A 13,252-nucleotide genomic window follows, 5' to 3' on the forward strand; every position below is an offset into this window, starting at 1 on the left:
TGACATTTTCTTTACACCTGCTGTTTCTTTCATGCCATTTTTTGTGATCATTCTCTTTCGCTTTCCTTCTAGTTGACTCTTCTCTTGTATAATATATTTAAAATTTTTCCATTTATACCTCATTTCCGTATTTTCCAATTTTGATTTATGTTCTTTATGGTTGTTTTTAAAGTGTGTATTTATTCATTTTGAGAGAGGGAGAGTGAGAGTATGGGAGGGGCAGAGAGAGAGAGAGAGAGAGAGAGAGAGAGAGAGAGAGAATTCAAAGTAGGCTCCATGCCTCCAGCACAGAGCCCAATGCAGAGCTCAGTTTCACAAACTGAGATGACAACCTGAGCCGGAATCAAGAATTGGACACCTAACCAACTAAGCCACCCAGGTGCTCCTATGCTTTTTATTGTTTTAATTTATGTATCTATCTGTCATCTATCTAATCTATCTACCTACCTATCTATACAAATATACACACATATATATAAATGATTATACAATACAATTACTATATAGTAGTCTTAGTACATACACACACACACACACACACACACACACATATATATATATATATATATATATATATATATATATATATATACTAATTTTGAGTTATTTTTACAGTTTTAAGTCATCTCCCCTCTTCAAGCATGTTTTGATGATTTCATTGTTTACAGGGATATTACTCTGTTTTTCTTTCTTTTGTTTTCATAGTAACATTGTATCAAACTTGATCTCAAGCTTTTCCACTGCTCAGATTAATGGTTTCAGTTTTTCTGAAAATTTAGAAGTACATTCAATTAGTTTTTTAAATGAACTCCTTCTGTTGCTTTTGTTGAGCATCCAAAAATATGATGGCTCACATTCTGAGATTTCCTAATGCTATTCTCCTCTTCCACTTTTGTTTGAACATTCTCCTTCCTTTCTCTGTATTGTTTCAGTCCTGTGGAATCTTCATTCCTAACAGATTATTCTCAGTATGGGGTAAGCTGGTTTTATAAGTTCATAAGGGCTAGACTGCTCCAGCCCTCAGTTCTTCCTATGGGTCTCTCATACTCATTATGTTGAAGTCCTTAAATTCACTCACCATACTTCTCAGTGAAGCCATTTCTTATATTGGAGTTTTCATATTCTCAGGTTCATCACATTTCTGTTGATTCCTTCTATCTCCCATACAGATGTCAATAACATATAGATCTTGTGCTGTCAGTGGATTCATATGCATACCTTGTCACCAAGAAACTTTGTTAAGAATGTTGTACGTGGGTTTTTAGTTTCTCTCTCTAATTGCTCTATTTTTATGCAGGGATTCAGGAAAACCAGACTGTGGGCCACTACAAATGTCATCTTTCCAGAATTACCCCATCTATTTATTTTTTATTAAAAAAATTATGGGGCACTTGGATGGCTCAGTTGGTTAAGAATCCAACTTTTGGTTTTGGCTCAGGTCATGATCTCATGGTTCTTGGGTTTGAGCCCTACATTGGGCCCTGCTCTGAAAGCATGGAGTCTGCTTGGGATCCTCTTTCTCTGCCCCTCCCCTGCTTACTCTGTCTCTCTCTCTCTCAAAATAAATAAAGTTAAATAACTTTTATTTATTTTTTAAAAAGAATTTATTTTTTTAAACAGTTATCATAATGTAGATGCTAGAGATTTAAAAGTGAACAGGGTGCTACATTCTATGTCCAGGAACTAATGCAAAATTGAGAAAAAGCTTTGAATGCTGTGTCATTGTTCCCTTTAGGTTTTTTTTTTTTTAATTGTTAATTAATTAAATGATCTTATAGGTATCATACGCATATAGGAAAGTGCATGTTTCTTAAGTGAATAGCTCAGTGAATTCTCATAAAGTGAACAAACCCATGTAACCAGTATCTACGTTAAAAAAAACAGAATATTCTCAGTATCTGTCCATTTGCTCCCTTCCTTTCTAGATTCTCTGACTTCTGATAGCTTAGGAGTAACCACTCTCCTGACGTCTAACAGTGATATTAACTTTGCTTGTTTTTTGCTATTTTGTGAATGGAATGATATGATACATATATTTTATGTCTTTCTTTTGTTCAACATTGTGCTTATTATGATCATCACTATTGTTGTATACAGTTGTAGTTTTCATTTCTATGTGAATAAACCAGAATTTACCTATTCTACTGAATGTGAACATTTACATACTGATTTGGGACTATAATGTATAATGGTTTTATGAACATCCTAGTATATGTCTTCTGACAAACAAATGTATGCATCTTTGTTAGATATCTCCCAACTAAGGATAGAATTGGTGAGTCAAAAATTAAGCATATATTCAGTTTTAGTAGATACTTTTAAACTTTTTTTTTCGAAGAGATTGTGCTGCCAATTAAATTTTCATTCAGTGCTGGGTAGGGGGAAAGCTATGACCAAAACTGACCTTTAAGAAAATAGTTCAGGGAATTCTTTGTAAGAGTAGATTGGAAGAGAGAAACAATGAAAATAAAGAGACTAGGTTAGCTATTAAAGAAGACAATAAGGGATTAGAATATATTAAATGGAATAAAGGTAAATGTATGGATATATGTCACTGTGTGCTCCTAGAATCTGCTAAACCTGTGTGAGGGAGAAAACATAATGGTGATTTTTTGAATGTTTATTTTGAGAGAGAGAGAATGTGCACATGCATGGGGGAGGGGCAGAGAGAGGGAGAGAGAGAGAATCCCAAGCGGGCTCTGTGCCACTAGTGTAGAGTCTGAAGTGGGGCCTGATCCCATGACTGTGAGATCACAATCTGAGCCGAAAACAAGAGTCAGATGCTTAACCAACTGAGACACCCAGGCGCCCATGACAGTTTGTATAGAAGTTTGAGGGGGATGAGGGTGCTGAGTTCAGGTACGCTCTGCCAATGCGGAAAGACAGACCTCAGGGCCTTACTTATATGTGGCCCTGTCCTTCTGCCTCATTTCCTGTTCCTACAAGTCTTGAGTTGATCCCACAGGCTTCCTGGAACCATGTAAATTAATGAGTAAAAGACCATATATTTTTTTACACTTAACTAGTAAGGCAGTGATTTCAATAATACAGGGTCCTGATAACATAAAACACCCATTGAGAAGAATCTGCAATTACTGCCTTCCACTTCACACTACTATATCATTTTTATTTTATGTCACACACAAAAGTTCTTTAAAGGAGCTAATCGAGATTGACAGCGCCTGGGCCGCAGCTCTTCCCTGTGAGGTAAACAAGCGAACACCCACTTCTTTATGCCTAGGCAGTGCTGCCTCTACCTGGATTCCTGTGCTCAAAGCCCAGAGCTCTGAATTGTAAGGGCCTGGTTGCCTGCTTTTCCCCAGCCTACCCTTTCTTATGAATATGAAGGAAAGTGTCCCCTGATAGCCTGAGGAAGGGAAGGTGACACCAATAACTTCACATCATGCAGATATATTGTTGTTCCCACCTTGCAGAAATCTTGTTGTTGGGTAGAGCTTTTCTATGTTCTACAGTTTTCTTCAGTCTTCAAATACTGATGAAATTCGTGTGTGAACAGACTTTTTGTCTCTTATGAGCCCATCTGCTTCTGCTGTTAATTTTTCACCTTGAGCCCTAATTATAACTGACTCCAGGCATAAGGGCCAATGACATCACTGTCAGGAGATCAAGACTTCAGGTGGGAAATAAGGTGCTGGAGCAGATGGACATCCTCTGAGCAAAGATCTTGATGTTTTGTAAATATTTATTGCCTAAGAATGAGTGTGAAAGGAAATACTGAATACGGAAGGAAGGAAAGTAACTCCTAACTGTACTGCCCCCTCCCTTTTTTTTTTCTCTTTCTAAATTCTCACATGGCCCCAGAAGTATAGTGCTGTGAATTATAGGTATTGGAATAACACTTTTAGTAAGCTAGTTTCCCTAGGGTCCAGAATAACTGGCTTGGCTTTCAGATTAACAGGAGAGTCTGGATCTCATAACATCAGCATCCCAGGAGTAGCCAAATTCAACAGCTAGAAGACACTCATAGGAGGAATCCATTGCAAAATTTGTGGAGTACCAGTCTTTTCCACATTAAAAGCAGACTCAATTCTTACAGATTTAGCTCTGTTCCTATCTCATGATAACTCATGGGACCATTGTTACAGGAGGCAGGAAGAGAAGATCTTCTTTTCCTTTAATGTGTCTTATGATATGGAGCTTCAGCCAATCAGCTGTCTAGGAAATTACCTGAACTATGTCCGTCTCATACATGTGTTCTAAGAATACATAATGTTCTTCATCAAAGATGAAACACATCCATACCAAATATAGAGAAAAAGAAGATTATAGGATGAGACACAAAATTTTAATAAATACAGGAGGGAGATTAAGAATTCTAAGATAGTCTCCAAGGAGTGAAATACCCAATTGCTAGTTAAACCCCTCCTCTCTTCTTTTTAAAAAATTGTTTTTTCCAAATAAAATCTTTTATGACTGTTCTATTGCTCATACTCCATTATTGGTAGAGTAGGACAGTTTATGCCAGAAGGAGTTAACACGGAGCATCTAATTAATTGAAGGGGCCTTGTTTTGGTCTGATTAAGCATCACATTTCCATTTCCAAGGATAAAGTTATAAGCAGGGTTGGTTTTGGTTCTTTTCACTAGTTAAATGGGACTTGGCACAGTCTACCAGTCTCACAGAAATTGTATAAAATTTATTGTCACCTTTGCCCTTTAGAGGTTCAGTGAAAGGAAAAACATAAGGATCCTTTGTCATAGAGGAATTATCTCCCCAACCCCCCCCCCCCTCCAGGCAGGGTTTGGTGCTTACTCTAGTGGCAGAAATGGTCAGGTAAGTATATCCAAACAGACTACGAGTCCTCGGGGAAGCTAGGTCTTTTGTTGACCATCAGAGAAGTAGGTTTCCCCACATGAAGGTACATCCACACTGACCAAGTGAGCAACTGTTGCCTTCACCTTGAGTTCTCAGACTCTCTCTCTTATGGGATCAGGTGGGTATAAGTTTGCTTCTTATTACCAATTCTCAGGCTCAGGGAAAGGTTGTCTATCATATCAAGAGTTAATGGCTGTGTTGAGCTTTCTCTCTATTCTTCTGAGCAGAAATATTCTTTTGAGACATTGGAAAACTCAGGTGCATGTTCCCCTTTCACATATAACATTCAAACTGTTGTAATTTTATCGGTAATCAAGTGGCTTTATATTCAAGTACTATTGGCTTTCAGTACTTATGGGGATAATCTCGTAGTCAAAGGTCAAACTTTGTGTTGTAAAATGGTATTTGTTTGGTTAGTGCCTAGACCCCAAGCAGGAGGAGTTTATCTCAGGGATCTCTTACTAAGACTGGAAATAATGCGGATCTGCATGGGCAGGTTCAGAGAATAGACAGATTTCAGCAAACACATGGAAGGAGCTTAGAAATGCATAGGGTAAGACCATCTTTGCTGAAGAAATGAGACAATTTTTTTTCGTGGTGGAAACACCATTTCTTCATAAGAGTCCTCAGCTGGCAGATAGTGGACAAAATCCTAAGTTATAGAGCTAAGGATCATATCTATATAAAATAGGTAGAAGATAGAAAATGAAATACAGGTAAACTAAGGATTTCAACTTTTTAAAACAAAGCCAGAGGGTAAAAAAAATTATGAAGTGCAAGCAAACAAATATGTATATGGACACACACACACACACACACACACACACACACACACGTTATTTTCTACTGCTAATCTTGGAAGAATTGGATTTTCTTGACCACAGGTTCTCTTATATTACCTAAAAGTAAGTTCACACCAGTGACAGTTTGTGGTTATAATGTGATCTTCCTCCTCTCTTGCTCTTATGCCCCCCATCCAAGGTGTTAGAATAATATAGTTGACATTTCAGGCTGAGTCAGAAAAAGAAGGCTAGTCTGGTTGAATGTAGACTGGCCTGAGACTTCTCTTGCCAGGACAGCTTCTGAGAAAATAAGTACATTGGTTTCACTGTCTTCATTTGGAAGCCTTGATTTAGAAGAAACATCCCCAATTTCTGTTTTCCTCTAATATATATTAGAACAGGGTTTGGCATTCTCATTGGCCCATTTGGCTGGCTGCCTGTTGTTGTAAGTCAAGTTTATTGGCCACACCCATTTCTTTTCTCACTGTTGTGTATGGTAGTTTTCATACTACAAATGAAGATTTTATATACTGCAAAGCCAAAAATATTTGTCTCTTCATAGCGAAAGACCTAGAGGTCTCCAGTTTCTGTCATTAGAGTCTTGGTGAATTTTACCATGAAGTCCCAGTAGGGAACTCAAAAGTCTCCAAACATCTTTTGGGGCGCCTGGGTGGCGCAGTCGGTTAAGCGTCCGACTTCAGCCAGGTCACGATCTTGCGGTCCGTGAGTTCGAGCCCCGCGTCAGGCTCTGGGCTGATGGCTCAGAGCCTGGAGCCTGTTTCTGATTCTGTGTCTCCCTCTCTCTCTGCCCCTCCCCCGTTCATGCTCTGTCTCTCTCTGTCCCAAAAATAAATAAACGTTGAAAAAAAAATTAAAAAAAAAGTCTCCAAACATCTTTTAATTATTCTCTGTGACATTGTAGAGACATTAGGGTTTTGAGGGCAAAAGATCTGAGTTCATGTCTCAGTTCCAGCACTTATTTTTAAGATCTATCACAAGTTTCAGAACTTCTCTCAACTTCCCATGTAAAATTGGTTTGAAAACATTTGTTTTACAGGATTGTTGTCAGGACTAAAGTACCTGACAAATCCTAGGCAGTTTACATAAATTATTATTTCCTCCCATGTTGTCCCACCTGTTACCCTGTCACACCTTTCTCCCTACTCCACCTGATTTAAAATTTTGGTGGACATTGTATTCTTGCTGATTGTGTTATGTAATCCCTTCGTAACAGAGCTGGAACAAATTCATATGAAAGGGGATTTAGTCACCTTTGTTCTGGAGACAACCTGGGGATTTCAGCAGACTGTTGATATCTCTTACAGAGGATTGGCCCCGGTCATCATGTGCTAGATATTGTCATGATTTCTTTTCCAAAATACCAAATTAACCTTGTTCGTCTCCATCAAGAAAAGACCTCAAATACAGGGATTCCTGATTTCAGCCTTCCTGCCTATTGAAAATGAGAGGTGTCAGCACCATCTTGACAAAGCCTGCTCACTAAATATTCTTAATACCTTTTGGCAGGCATTTGAGTAGAAACCAAGATGGAAAGAAGAAAACATTTCTCTTGGATGTCTGTATAATGATCCCAACCTAATGAGTCTGACTTAATAATTTTATATTTTGTAAATAAGTGACAATGTCCTAGAAATAGCTAGAAGACTTTGCTCACTCCATCACTGTCAATGGCCTTCAGACACTGCTTCAAAGTGCTTCAGGTATCCTTTTGCAGAGTAGAAGGCAGGGGCCCAAGCATTGCTCCATTGGCAAAGCTAACTTCATCTTGATATGAGCAGTCCCTGACCCTAAGTTACATAAGACAACTTGCTGATTCTCGCTGAGCTTTGTCTTCACTTTTATGTTAGATTCTCTGATTGGTCATTTACACCACTTTCAGGCATTGTGTACTATCATAGGATGAAAAAAAAAATTTTAATGTATGTAGCTAGTCCACAATTAATGAAAGGGTCTCGTTTACTTTGTCTTGGAGTTGGTTGTTAGGAATTCAAAATTTATTTTCACATAGAAAAATATTACAAAGCATGGACAGGTTATTAATATAGACCACCAGATTTTTTTTCCTTAGAGAATGTAGATGAATATTAAAATCTGTTTAAAACCATTTTCTCGTGCACAATGCTATTTTCTCTTTAGAAGCCATTTAAATTTTCCAGTCTCACATACCATGAGCATACCCATTCTCAGCATATAGCCTCCCCTTTGCACCAGGTCAGAGTGGAAGGTGAGGGTCAGCTGAAGTCCCAAGGGTAGCGGTGACTGAAGTGAGGAAAGGAGGAAAGGAAGTGTCCCGGTAACCACAGTTCAGTTTGGAGAGCTCAGTCCCCAAGCCTTGGGCATGTTTTGTTTCACAAGTGAAGGAAGGAAGATGCTGTCCTCAGTGGGAGAAGGAAGAGTTAAGAAAGCTCCAGCACTCCCTTTAGAGGTGAGGCTGTAGTAGGGGAAGTAGTTGCATAAAAGGATTTGTAATTAAGCATTATTAGTCTTCTGATGACATCCAAGTTCTGTGTCTTACATTAGTGATTTATCTGCAGTTCCAAACACAATGCCAAGCAAATAGTAGGCTTGTAATAAAAACTGAATTGTCCAGGGAGATCATCCTTGGAAGGGTAAAAATAAGTCACTTTGGCTAGGATCTAGCTAAAATAATCCTGCTCAAATTTATATTTTACTCTCCAGAGGATTGTAATCTTGCAAATGTTTGCAAACATTTACATACAGTGGTATACAAAGAGGGTGGAAACTGTTGATGGAATAGAATTATAAGTTCCTGGTAAGAGACTAGATTAGAAAATCTGCTGCCCCAACACCGTCATAATTCAAAACTTCCATCCAAGAAACAATAGAGGGGACAAGAGTTCACATTTCAGAACCAAATGGAACTTGATTTAAATTATAGTTCTGTGCAACATGGTCAAGTTTCTGTTTTCTCAAAATCTCTATTTGTTTATGGGTAAAATAGAAGTATTCCTAGAAAGATTTTCACATTAGATTGTGGAAGATCAAATGAGATATAAGATGTAAAGTGCCTACTGCATAGTAAGAATTTAATAAATGCCAGCTTATAGTATTACTCACTTTTAGAAAAGGTTATGTGAAGATTCAATGAAAGCCTTCCTACAGTTGCTGAGAACAGAGGTGCACCTGGGCCAGGAACCCATTTCAGATCTCTTCTGCCATGACTGAACTCCCTTGAATGCTGATCACAGCCACTTCTGCTAATCAGGGTGAGAGAGAGAGAACGAAGAGGCATGAGGAGTGATAATCATGTCTTCCCTGTGGGTTTGTGTCACCCACCATGGCTTCCACAGCCATTGTGCTTGTACTCCAGGCTGCTCTATTATTAGTTTTGGCTGCTGTTTCTCCTCCAGCTGCGTGTCCATCAGGGTCCGTTGCAGAATACCAATCTGTCCTCATATGGCACAAAAGCAGTGCGCCAGTCTATTAAAAAATATCCCTAGAACTCTAGGCTTCCAATAGTCTTGATCCCCCACTGCTAAGAAGACGTCTGAAAGTTCCAAGGTTTCCTTTGTTATCTGTTTCTATTAGTTGTACTTGGAGTTTGTTACTCTGAATTAACTAGCCCCACAGCTCACCCTTTAACAAAACATCATGCCCTTTGATGGTATTGTTTCCTTAGCAGACAGAAGTCAAGGATGGGTGTCTTTGAATTTGAGAGATGGTCATTTCATTCATCTTGGAAATACATGCACAGGACATCTTTCATCCTCTGCCTTCAAGTCATGGTCCCTAATTCAATATGTCATTATCTCACCTGTCACCTATACCACAGCCTTTTCATGAACTGCATGTTTATGATGTCATAGCATGAAACCCTCATGCTTGCTTCTGATTTCTCTTCTTACATCTCTGAATTGCCTTTTAATTAATCCATATCTCATATGTTTTTGTATCTGTTTAAACATCTTAGCTGTCCCAGCCCCCACCTCTGGGAAATAGTATAGAAGTACATATCTGTGACATGTGTAAATTTGACACTTTCAAGCTTCTTGCTTTCCTAGGGTATTTCCTTTCTACACAACATAATCCTAGGTTGGCCGCTATGTGGAATTTTAGTATTTTCGGAAGTGTTCACTCCTATGGTTCTTAAATCATCAATATGCTTGCAAATTCCTCCTCCTCCTTCTTCCTGTCTTAATAGTCATCTGGAAGAATTTGACAAAAAGCAGTTAGTTGACAAATGTCACCTGATTGTTGTGATGACTGGGAGTCAGTTGGACTGAGAGGGGACCAGAGCAGAAGGTAAAAATGAAGGGGACCAGAATTGGGGAGCAGACTGGGTCCTGGTATGCGCCAGAACTGTCCTAAAGTTCTTATACACATAAACACAATTAATTCTTGTACTAATCATTTGAAGTAGGTACATAAATGAGAATACTGTAGTGTATTTATAAAGAATATATACCATGGAGGCTGACTGATGGGGCTCTAATCCTAGCTCCTCTACTAACTAATTGAGAAAGTTACCTAACTCCTCTGTTGTCTCAGCTTCCTCATTTATAAAATTAAGCTAGTAATACTTTGTACAATTTTCCTAAGAATTAAGTGTGTTAATACATTTAAACTATGTAGAACACATCCCAGTATATAAAAAGCATTCCTTAAGAATTAGTTAGTATTACAATTATTTAACGGATTTAAAAATTATATCCTTGCCTGTAGAACCTGGCCATGGTTATAGGATGTTTCCACCAAGGACAGAGCAGCCTGACTATAAACAGTTGTATTTCTCTAGGCAGAGACCCCTAAAGGTCATTGCCAGCTGCTCTTTCTAGTAACTTGAGGAAAGCAGGACACTCTTACACTCCTTTGTGCATCAGTAATGCCAGTAGCTTCTCATACTCTGTTCAGTGGCAGATTTTGGCATATGTTTCAAGATCATTTCAACCTTTTGCATATTATTACCATAAACTGCTAAATCCCTTCTGTTACTAGAAGCAAATTGGGAGCTAATTAAGCATAATCTTTTTGGAAAAAATCCTGTTTGGGCTTTTCAGAGTGGGACAGGCCCTATTTATAATTCCTTTCTAAGAATTCCCCACTCCCCATTTAGAACTCTTTTACTTATTTATTTATTAACTCAAGAAATATACCATGAAAGATCCCCTGGGCAGATGAACATACAGTTGAAATAAAGTACATTTTCTTATTAGAAGTCTTACCCATTCTGGTGCTCACCAGGCTACAAACTTCAGAGGAAGAGAAGGATTCAGCCCATCTCTGAATTCCTGTTACTTCTTGAATCATTAACAAATTGTTCAGCCATTACTTGATATCTAATTGTTCGTGCATTAAGATATCTAATTTTTGATACTTGCAAATGACATATTGGATAAAGGGCTAGTATCCAAAATCTATAAAGAGCTCACCAAACTCCACACCCAAAAAACAAATAATCCAGTCAAGAAATGGGCAGAAGACATGAATAGACACTTTTCCAAAGAAGGCATCCAGATGGCCAACAGACACATGAAATCCTCAGCATCACTGATCATCAGGGAAATACAAATCAAAGCCTCACTGAGATACCACCTCATGCCGGTCAGAGGGGCTAAAATGAACAATTCAGGAGACTATAGATGCTGGAAAGGATGTGGAGAAATGGGAACCCTCTTGGACTGCTTGTGGGAATGCAAACTGGTGCAACTGCTCTGGAAAATTAAAAATAGAACTACCCTACAACCCAGCAATAGCACTTCTAAGAATTTACCCAAGGGATACAGAAGTGCTGATTCATAGGGACACATGGACACCAATGTTTATAGAAGCACTTTCAACAATAGCCAGATTATGGAAAGAGCCTTTATAAATATCCATCGACTGATGAATGGGTAAAGAAGATGTGGTTTATATATACAATGGAATACTACTTGGCAATGAGAAAGAATGAAATCCTCCCATTTGCAGCAACGTGGATGGAACTGGAGTGTTTTATGCTAAGTGAACTAAATCAGTCAGAGAAAGATACCGTATGTTTTCACTCATAGGTGGATCTGGAGAAACTTAACAGAAGACCATGGGAGAGGGGAAGGAGCAAAAAAAATGGCTTCTCAAATCTCACTCCACTTGATTGGAGTGAGATTTGAGAAGAGAGGGAGGGAGGCAAACCATAAGAGACTCTTAAATACTGAGAACAAACTGAGGGTTGATGGGGAGTGGGGGAGAGGAGAAAGTGGGTGATGGGCATTGAGGAGGGCACTTGTTGGGATGAGCACTTGGTGTTGTATGGAAACTGGCTTGATAATAAATTATATTTTAAAAAAGATAATCTAATTTTTAAATTATAAGTTCATTGAAGTTACAGATCATGTCATGTTTATTCTTCCTCATCATGCCTAACGATTACTGGACTCATCCTTTACTTAATATGCACGTGATTGTTCCATTCAACCCCCATTTCATGAATGTGCCTCAGCTGTCTTTGTTCTGAAGATCCATATAATTGACCTGGTTCCACCAGGATGTCCACCTACCATTTCTCCATTTTCATCGTACATGTGCTCCAGTTCTGTGAGCTTCCTCACTATCTTAAAAGTATCGAAAGGCCCTTCCACCATAGTGTGGCGCTTCTACTGTAGAGTCTTTGCACATACTATTCCCTCTGCCTCAGTGTTGTCCCTTTCCCCCCTTCATTATTGCCCTTTCCCCCACCAGGTTAATGTCTATTCATCCTTCAGATACTTCCTTAATATCCTCACCCCCACTCCTAAGTACAGTTCTTTGATATTGGCAATCAGAGAATTATGTTTAATTCATTGAAGGTACTTCTGAATATTTATAATTAAATTTTTAATGCACTTAATTGATGAATGCTATTTTCCTAAGCTAGAAACTCCTTTATAGGAGGAACTGTTCTTCATCACTGCATTTCCGGTATCTAATACAGTATTTAGCACACAAGAGGGCTGCAATAAATACTTCTGAGTTAATTAATGCCAAAAAAGTATTTCTGTTTCAATGATTAGGCCTTGGTTATGATTAGTGGACACAGTAAAGTCTTATAGAACAAGTATTGAGTGTAGGGTTTCATGATGGGGTAGACGTAGTTCCAGGCTTAATCTGTACTGTGAATTGCTCTGTCTGGCATTCAGTAGACCAGCATATAAAGGATAGGAGTAAGACTAGAGGTCACTGCCTGGTAGGTCATTCTGGTCTAGGTTGTGCATAAGTAGCAGTGTCAAGATAAGATGGCATGAATCAGGATAGCAAACTAGAAATAGGGTTGGGTAGAGAAGAAATACAGATGATAGGTGAGAGATATGGAATTTTTTTTAATGAACTCATTTTTTTACAGAAGCATGATGTATCAGACACTATACTAAGCACTATAGATCTATAGACAAATAATTGTTCCTTTTCTAGAGTCCTGGGGGATATAGGGGTATAACTAATCATAATGTGTTATGGAAAAGCCTATGAGAGGAATACTGTAAGAAAGCAAATCTGTGGGTTTTATAGAAGGCTTTTTGGAAAAAGTAACACCTGAGTTGATCCTTGAGGAATGAGCAGGAGTTAGGACATGGAGGGAGATAGTATAAGTAATGAGCAGCAGTGGGATGATGTAAAGACCGAGGAGCGCTCAGAATATTTGA

Source organism: Leopardus geoffroyi, chromosome D3, assembly GCF_018350155.1.
Source record: "Leopardus geoffroyi isolate Oge1 chromosome D3, O.geoffroyi_Oge1_pat1.0, whole genome shotgun sequence".
In the NCBI taxonomy this organism is placed as follows: Eukaryota; Metazoa; Chordata; class Mammalia; order Carnivora; family Felidae; genus Leopardus; species Leopardus geoffroyi.